An 8,375-nucleotide genomic window follows, 5' to 3' on the forward strand; every position below is an offset into this window, starting at 1 on the left:
AACTTCATCCAAAAAACATTTTTTTACCTTTGCATCCTTATGTATTTTAAGACATATGGAACGAGGAATTACTAATGATTCGAAATAAGGACTTTGATTACAAGTGACACTATACATAACATCAATCATAAATTTGTTATTAAAATATATACTAATATTCATCAGACTGTCTTGTCAAATGTACACTAGGGACCACATGGCACTCAAAGACTTGTGCAAATATTCATACTTCACCAGATTAAATAACAGGTACATTGTATGTGATATAAAACAATTTGCAAAATTCTGGTTTCTTTCCTCAGTAAAGATGAAAGTTTGGTTTGAAAGGCATTTCTTGAATTTGACATTGTAATCTGAATATAAGTCCATCCTGCCTTGAGCGAAACTCTTAAAGTCTTGGATATGAAACACGACTGTATGACAGGACCAATGGTGTCTACTCTACTTTGGCAAAGTACAGCATGGCACAACACAAATGTATCAAGGCTTGCCAATAATGCAGTCAGAAGAAACATATCTCCTGGCAACGATGATAAATACAGTATATATATCACATATACAACATGTCTGACTGCACTGAAGTGGAAGGGAAAGATGGCAGAGTCCAGCCACTCTACACGTAGAATATTCCCCTATGTTACATGTATAAAATGTTAATATATTTACACTATGTATACATGTGGTTTATATTGAACAGGCTCTATTTAGAATCACTAAGATATATAAACCATATTTTAAAATACCTGTGGTCCAACATTTTATAGAAAAGTAAAGAAGTTCAGAACTTCAGAACAAAAATATTTCAGCATTTTTTGAAAATCATTTTGGATTGTAACTTTAACCACAAAATGACATAATTACTCCTTTCTTGTGAACAATTTACATAATTAATCATTTGTTGTGAACAATTTACATAATTAATCATTAGTTGTGAACAATTTACCTAATTACTCATTTCTTGTGAACAATTTACATAATTAACCATGTGTTGTGAATAATTTACATAATTACTCACATTGTTGCTTTATTGATAAAACCTATTTGAGCAATATATTACTGATCATTTTGAGATTCCAACATGGACACATAACAGAAATTATCCACAGTTATTACAAGCATATACATGATATATACAATACATAGATTTGTATACACAATGAAATGCAACTCAAACTCCATCTAACTAAAAGAAACAGTGGTAATAACCTAACAAGGTTGATGCTTTAAGCATGTATGTTGGTTATAAAATGTACATATGACATGTATAAGTAGCATATATCATCAGGTAACATATGAGTATATTATGATATATAACTACCTTTTTATCTTCTTTTTTTATGAGTTTATCCTAGTTCCAGATGCCTGTGGCTTCACAGTACTTGAGGGCTCTGTACCACGTGATTGGAACACATATAGAGATCTATATTGTTGTCATCCTATTGTTTAAGGGTTCTTCAAATGGTAGAAGGCAGCACGGGTGGCCCAGTCGTCTAAGTTGCCGCGATTCGCTGTGCAGAGTTGCGTCCTTTGGGTATGCCAGAAACCAATGATTGTGGGTTCAAATCCCGGTTCGCCTCGATTGTTTCTAGGTTTGTCAACACCATACCCGTGCTCGAGGGTTTCACCAAAGTGTTAAATGTCTGAGACCTGCATCACCTCGTGCTTTCCTCCCACATTAAGCTGACACGCTGTCCAGGGTATTCTGAGAGCGTGCCTGCAACTTTCTTTCGGACAGTGTTACATCATGATGCATAAACATTCTTTTAATATGCATCCAATGTTGTTTTACATGAAACTTAAATGACATGATCGAATCTGCAAACTCACATGTCGTGTTTAGTAATGTAAACCCCTGTTTTCCCTCTAAGCCACCAGGGCAGGTGATGAAAATATGTTCAATCTTAAATGTCATGACTTCAGTTGTCTGCATGCTGCATATGGTCTTTCTCTCACCCACAGTGACTGTCATCAAATTTGTTTTTTACTGCGACGCAATTCTTTCACTTTAAGGTATCCCAGGTTTTTTCTTATTCTTTCTGGTATTTCTAGCCTATAAACAGTTCATTAGTTAGCTTACACACTGAGGCATTTCCCTCACTCTCAGCTCAATCTCATTAAAATCAGACCTTAGTGCGGGTGGGGTGTTGGTGGTGGTGTTGGTGGTGTTTGGCTTGTTAAAGAGGAGAGGGGGTTAGTGTAGAAGCTGTGACTTGAGAAACGAAGGAAATAGTTTGTCGTAAAACTTGAGGGGCAGATATTAGATGGCTGTAGACTAGGAGAAAGGCCACGAAATGAGAGGGGTGAGGGAAATAGATCTGGGTGGTGTGTGGATGACTTGAGTAAATGAGTATGGTTTTAAGCTGCTTTTAGCAATATTCCAGCAATATCAGGCAGGGGACACCAGAAATGAGCTTCACACATAGTTACATGTGGGGAATCGATCCCAGTTTTCAGCGTGAAGAGCAAACGCATTAACCACCAGGCTACCCCACCGCCCCTGTGGATGACTTGTACATGCAACTTCAGTTAATTACAACACAAAATACATCTGAGTAACTACCACACTGGGTATATTATACACAGCTGACAACACAAGCTCTCTACTCAACATACATACACTGTACAGGTAGAGCAGAGAGAAGCTCCACACACGAGCACCACATTCATATGGCCGCACTCATAAAACGTATCTGTTACAAAGTTAATCCCCATAAAAGTCTGCACCAAGGTGCTGTGATGTTCCAATGTCTGTTTCATAAGGGTTATTAGGAGATTAATGGGTGCCTTAATATTCAACTTCTGGTGAACACATCAAGCAGTAGTGCAATCAGCAATCTTAGCACTACGACTATCGTAAACCTATGTTAAAGTATAGCAGTATCAGTCATCTTAGATCCAAGATTGCTTCGTGGAATAGGACCCTGTTATACAGTATTAGCGAGAGACAAGATAAGTGTTCTCCAGTCCAAGCAGGAGTTGGGGCACGGACGTACGGGATATTGTTCCCCAACCTGATATCCCTGGGGGAGTAGCAATAAGGCAGGTTCAACAAACATCCTACAGCAACAACTCATGACTACACTACGGAAGCGTAGTAGGGCCATGGTGAATTTTTTTTTGTCTGAGTATCTCCTACGTAGGACTTACTATCTCCTACGTAGGACTTAGTATGGCCTAGAATCACTATCTCCTACGAAGGACTTAATATCTCCTACGTAGGACTTATTATCTCCTACGTAGGACTTTTATCTCCTATGTAGGACTTAGTATCTCCTACGTAGGACTTAGGATCTCCTACGTAGGACTTATTATCTCCTACGTAGGACTTAGTATGGCCTAGAATTACTATCTCCTACTAAGTCCTAAATAGGAGATAATAAGGCCTACGTAGGAGATACTTAGATAAAAAAATATTTCACCGTGGCCCTACTACGCTTCCGTACTACACACACATGGGGGGTTAACAAAGGAATTCATATACAGTGTTTCTCTGCTTCCTTCTCACAGAGATCTGAAGACCTCTAAAACCTTGACATCTTTGTAACATGCAACAACACTCATCTCCACAATAATAGTTGCTGAACACCAATCTCAGATGCTGAATTCAAAGGATCCACAATTTACAAAAAATACCTTTTTATTTAATTCCTAAAATACCCGTAACCAACTTATACAAAAACAACAAATTACTTACCATGTGTAAGTTCAATTAAAGGCGTCTACTTCGTTGACTTGGGTTAATGATGCGAAACTAAAAGCATCTACTTCATTGACTTGCGTTAATGATCTGAAACTCTCGCTTCTGTTTTGAATTGTTATGTACATGATTAATTGCTATTGACATGTTTTAAAGAATAGTTACAAGATAATATGACAGTAGAATTGTGAAATTGTTGCGAGATACCATTACAAGCTGAAAAGATTTTTGGTATCAACATGATCAAAGTCAGTGGATCCATTGTTTAACACATGTAAACATAGAAAGGAAAAAACTCCACAAACATGAGCTACTAACACACGGTAGTTTGTTGAGCATCAGAACTCATTCAAAACCATTAGCTCTTAGCTTTAGTTGGTTAATGAGACAGACCAACAAAAAAATGAAATAAAAGTAAAATGTCCTTTGACAAAAACAATTTGGCCGCTTCTGCTTTACAATAAGCCGTAATGAAAAAAAACCCACAAGATTTATCACCGCTGTACAAAAGAAATGGTGAATAATATGTACAAAAACCTATATTCTATCAAAATACAACCAATCAACTATCTTCCAGTGTGACCATCACATGATGGTACGACTTACTTGTTTTTCATTCATTAGTAGCAGTACGACTCTGGAAGCTGAAAATTATTTAACAATATTTTCAAACACCTCCATTTTATTTTACGGTAGACGAAATATCTTGTGTACACCAACTTATAAAAAAGGCCTTACTGAACTTTTTGTATGTTCAATCTTCCTGTTACAAAGAACAATGATAAAATACTCTTGGTAAAAACACAAAATATATTGGTTGACAATTGTTACAATTGCAATAGAACCCTTATCAATGATGTTAAGCATTGCATATCAGCTGATTGTCAGACACAGTGGGACTTGCCCAGCTGTCTGTATGGCACTCAAGGAAACCATTCACTAGAGCAAATTATAAAGGAAACGTGCATTGTAATACTAGTAGACACAGATGACTTGAAGATGTGCAGAGATTGGCACAAAAAGTCTCTACATGTTTTGACAGGCAGTTTGCCTTTACAAGCAGGGCATGGACTCATCAGTGAATGAGTAAATTGGGTTTAACCCCGCTTTTAACAGTATTCCAGTCATATCGCGTCGTGTCAGCTTAATGTGGGAGGAAAGCCCCAAGTGATGCAGGTCTCTGACGTTTATCACTTCGGTGAAACCCATGAGCACGGGTATGGTGCTGACAAACCTAGAAACATAATCGGGGCGAACCGGGATTCGAACCCACAATCATAGGCTTCTGGCATGGCCAAGGGACGCAACTCGGCACAGCGAATCGCGGCGCCTTAGACGACTGGGCCACCCATGCTCCAATGGACTCATCAGAGACGGCTACCATGTACAGGATACTGTTACAGAAGACACGGCCACTTTCACCACGATGAACAATTGGACAGCATCAATGATTGATATTCACTTTGGTCAAAACACAGATCTTTTCTTCACTCCTGTGGTAACCAGAAGGATCCAGAGGTTTATGTCGTGTTCGGGCGTGAGAATCACCATTCCGGATTCCAGTTTGAAAAATATTGCCGCAAAATTTGAAAACCAAACAAAATCGGAAAGTCTTATAGATTGTATGTACTTAATTCCCAGGGGCTATGGAAAGTCATCCATTTCAAATGTTTATCCCCATTGAAACAAGGGAAAGACGATGATTTTCATGGAATCAGTCACACAGTCCGTAACTGCCATTCGGAAAAAAAACCTGTTAACCTTTTCGAGGTTGCATGATTAGAAAACACATTTCGTATGTCACTTTCCCGATCTGGGAAGAGACGCCCTGATTGGTCGAATGAACGGTCATTCTGACGTGAACCATAATGGGAAGTCCCCATATCTTTGTTAATTTATAGCAAGGTGTAAGATTATTTTAATGAGACTAAGGCCCATGAAAATATAAATTGGAGATCAGTATCAATTATGGCACATTTTCAGAAACACTCTGAACACAAAACAAGTCATATCATGACCAATGACCCACTCAGTACATTGCTGGTGATTTACTGGAAAAAACGTAATGACTTTACATCTGCAGTTACCATGGTTACATGATGTTATTCAAATTTATGCAAACTACTCAAATATTGATAAGAACACTCTTACTTTTCTACATCACACCCAACTGATTCCACAGGCCCTTCTTTTGTTATTAGTTGGTTTACAGATTTCTTTCTCTCCAAAGCTTTGGTCGTTGGTTGAAATTAAACTAATAAAATTATAAGACTTTTCAATTATTTGGTTTTTCTTAAAATATAGGTAGCATGAGAAAATAATAATCCAATTTTCCATTTTCCTTTTGGCATTGTGTTAACCGTGCCAGGAATGGTATACATTTTATAAGTTTACATCAGAACAGGCCATATACATTTTGGAGTACCTGTGAAGAAAGGAAAGGTATTTCAGCATTCAGTAACGTGTCCGTAAGTGGCACTTGATTCAGTCAGGTAGGGAAACAGTTTGTGAATTTTCTATCACAAATATGGAAATCGAAAAGGTTTAAACTGGATTTTATTCTTCCTGATATTTATAGTCACCTGTTCCATAAACCAAGCAACAACAACTAAACTGCCTGAAAAGATCTAGTGAACTGGAGAAACTGAAGAAATCTAGACTCACCAAACTATTAATGTTTTAGATGTCTTTTGGATGTAAGACCACAATAGTTGGTCAGCAGCCACATCTTAACCATCTGGAAACAACCAGCGATAAAGAAAAGACAATCAGGAACACAGTTATCTCCCTTTCTGCGTACAACCTGAACTCAATAAATGTGAACCAACATTGCAAATTTCTGAGAAGAAATAATAACATTATTACTGTTTTTCAGAGCTACATAAAGCTGACAAAACAAATGATACTCATAGACTGGATTCAACATGAAAGTGGGAAATCGGTACAAGTTAGATCCAATGGCAGTAAGGCTTTGTTTGTTCAGGTCTGAATCCTGACAGGAGACCAATTCTATAGCATCGGACTGCTGGGGAGCTCTTGCGGCAAGGCACGACACAAAGCAGGAGGTAAAGAAAATATCATCCTGCTGACAGTTTCTTATATCTTGAGGAATCATAGCCGCTGGAGAACATTTAGTTCTGACAGATGAGTATTCTACCTCTTGGCAATGAGAGCAAAAAGAATTTTAAAAATTCACAAATATCATCTTTGGATTCGAACAAATGATAAATAGACTAGAAACCTTGAAAGTTGATCACCATCTTAAAAAATACTGTCTTTTGCAGACTGGTACATACAACTTGATAAAACAGGTTTGACGCAGATACATTCTGACACACAATGGTTTCTAAGGGTATATATGATTACACAAAATATTCCATTCAGCATTTTAGCACAGTAAAAAAGATTGACATGTTTATAAAATCTCAGGTACATCATCAAAAATGTTTTTTGAAATATATGGCAAAAACTATAAAGGTCCAAGAAGTGGTAACTGTTTACATCCATATTAAACTAGAAAATAGAGATCTATGAAGAATTTGATAACAGTGGCCCTATCTTTGAATTATCCAGTGTATTGAATGTCTATTATATTATGATAATGATTGATAATACTCTCGTATTACACCCCATTATACCTCATCATATATTCTCCAATAGGGCCAGTCCTTCATTGTCATTGAGTGAGTGAGTGAGTGAGTGAGTATGGTTTTACGCCGCTTTTAGCAATATTCCTGCAATATCGGGGGACACCAGAAATGGGCTTCACTCATTGTACGCATGTCTGGAATCGAACCTGGGTCTTCAGCGTGACGAGCGAACGCTTTAACCACTAGGCTACCCGACAGCCCCTTGTCATTGAGAATGCAACAGTATATAAATATGGTGCCTTTCATTGTTGGTTTGACATCTTTTCTGCAGAAATATATTTTTGGATGTGTTCTAGTCTATCAGACTAGTTCCAAAATTGAGTAATTTCAAACACTAAGCTCTAAATATCTGAAAACAAATTTATTAAAATCCAAAATCAACTTCCGTGTTCTAAAGAATACTCCCATTTGTAGCTCAACATCTTAGGTGCTTATTAGGTTGAATATGGTATTTACAATTGCTGACATATATTATTGTATCTCTTAACATGATGATACAACATTTTCCAGCCCTTCACTAATATCACACCATTATTTATTGTTAGTGTTAAAACAAGAATCAACCTTGTCTTAATATTGGCCTCTATGTTAAAAACGAGAACCTGCATAAGATCTTGAAAGACTAGTCAGGACAAGAAGATGAAAAAGTTTTGAACCAAATACCTTCAGTCACCAGATTTGAGACTCATATCATCTCATTTACACTGGACGTTTCACATAAACATTCATATAACACTACTCTTCTGAGAGTCAGTGAGTGAGTGAGTGGAGTCTAACATATGTGACCGACCATGACATAAGGACCTTATGTGTGAAAAATCAACTTTTTACTTCTCATTATAATTTAAACTACAGTATCTGAGGAACACAAAAATACAGTTCACAAGCTCCAATTCCTATTTATTACAGAGATACAAAGGATCAAACATTTGTTTATGCAATAATTGCAGTTTTTAGAAATAATATATGTCTGATTAACTGAAAGTAGACACATATGCTGAAAGGTTTTGAAATAATGTTTTTATAAC

The sequence above is a fragment of the Haliotis rufescens genome, unplaced genomic scaffold (assembly GCF_023055435.1).
Source record: "Haliotis rufescens isolate VD_foot unplaced genomic scaffold, xgHalRufe1.0.p SCAF_6, whole genome shotgun sequence".
Lineage (NCBI taxonomy): Eukaryota > Metazoa > Mollusca > Gastropoda > Lepetellida > Haliotidae > Haliotis > Haliotis rufescens.